Genomic DNA, 1,934 nt, shown 5'->3' on the forward strand with positions numbered 1-1,934 from the left:
AGAGGAGCACAGTGTTCTGCATGTGGGAAGGACGGTGATCACTGGATGCCAGGAGGAGGACCAGGAAAGCCAGTCAGTAGGCACGGCCCTCCAGGACACACATCCCTCCCTTATGAATCTGAAATCCCCTGGGACTCACATTCACCAACAGAGGATGGTGGGAACTGTGTTGTGCCCATGCTCGGCCTAAGCCTTCCAAAGGTCTGGAGGTTTCTGCTTTGCAATTTGGGGCCCCTGAGTGGTCATATAAAAAGTCTGCCTACCCTGTGTGACAGGCCACACAGAGACCACATGGAAAACAAAGCCAGGAGGAGAGGCCCTGGAGCCACCTAGTAGGAGAGAGGTTCCAGGCCTCACCAGAACCGCAGCTGAGCCTAACCTTCCAGCCATCCCCACCAAGGGACCCAAGGTCCGGGTGAACCAGCCTAGGCTTTCTAGCCCAGCCAATCCCCAGATGATTTCCTCCCAAGCCAACATTACATGGAGCAGAGGAATAACTTACAAAGAACCCTCTCGATAAAATGTTTGGTTTTACTTTTGGGGGTAGTTTGTGATGCAGCAATAGAAAACCAGAATCACTGGGGTTTAATCCTTCCTATGCCACAAACTGCCAGGCTCCTGCGTGAGCTGACCCGCCATCTAGCTCATCCTCCTCCACTGTCCCTTGCCCACGCTGGCCCTGATGCTACCCACATGCCTTGACTGACAGCACTCCTTCTTCTAGTTTTCAGGGGCTCTTGTGTTCCCCCGAAGAAGCAAAAGAAAAATGAAAACAGAGTAAAATAGCATGGGATGAAATTAGGAGCTCCAGTGATTAAACAAAAGGGAAAAATTAAAGGAGAGTAAGAAGGGTGAGCAGGGGAAGTCTGCTCTGTGAATGTTAAGCAGTGAACCAACATATGGCACCTATTTCATGCATATTTATGCATATGGATTTATGGTAATGGTATGGCCCATATGGAGAAAGCTGTCCACCTGCCAATAGGTGTACTCATCCGAAATGGCCAGATGTCCCTACCTAAACCCAGAGAGCAATTCTGGAGTCATGAAAAGCCAACTCAGGTGGAAGTACATTTGCAAAGAAAGCCATTACAAATAAAATTTCAAATTCCTTCTGATTTTATCTTAAAAATACAAAATAATGAGAACAGGAGGTGTTCCAGAAAACATTGTTATTCTAAAGGCCAGATGCCTACAAGGGCATGAGTGAGCAATTCTTAACCCCTCATGAAATATTTTTCTACATTTTTAATTTTGAAAAAAATTCAAACATATACAAATACAGAAAGAATATCATAATGTCCCTCTTGTCCCCACCTCTGGGGGTCAGCAATTACCCAACCCACTTCCCCACTTTCCAAATTATTTTGAGGAAAATCCAGGGCATGGTATAATTGTATTCACAAATGTTTCAATATGTGTCTTTAGAACATTAGGATTGTTTTAATTTATTGTGCCTAAAAAATTAACAATAATTTTTTCATATCATCATATTGCCAGCCAGTGTTCCTACCTCTAATTGTTCACAAATGTTATTTTCTCAGTGATTTGTTTATCTCACTATACAAATCAAGCCCATGTATTGTGATTGGATGATAAATTTCTTAAATCTCTTTTGCCTACAGGTATTTTGCCTCCATCTCTTTTTGTTCCATGCAACTTATTTGTCAAAGAAATAGGTTGTTTGTCCTACAGATATTTCACAATTTGGAGTTACCTGATTGTATCCCCAGGGTGTTGTTTTATATGCTTTTGTCCTCTGTATTTTTCATAAATTTGTATTTGAATCTAAAGTTCTGACTAAATTAGGGTTCTTTTTTCCCCACCTCCTCCTCCCCTGCAAGACTGCTCGATCAGGAATGTGTGTTCTTCCATTAGGATATCCAGAATGTGTGTCTCTCCTCTTTTTGTGATGACAGCAGCCATTGATAATC

Source organism: Cebus imitator, unplaced genomic scaffold, assembly GCF_001604975.1.
Source record: "Cebus imitator isolate Cc_AM_T3 unplaced genomic scaffold, Cebus_imitator-1.0 Scaffold207, whole genome shotgun sequence".
Classification (NCBI taxonomy): domain Eukaryota; kingdom Metazoa; phylum Chordata; class Mammalia; order Primates; family Cebidae; genus Cebus; species Cebus imitator.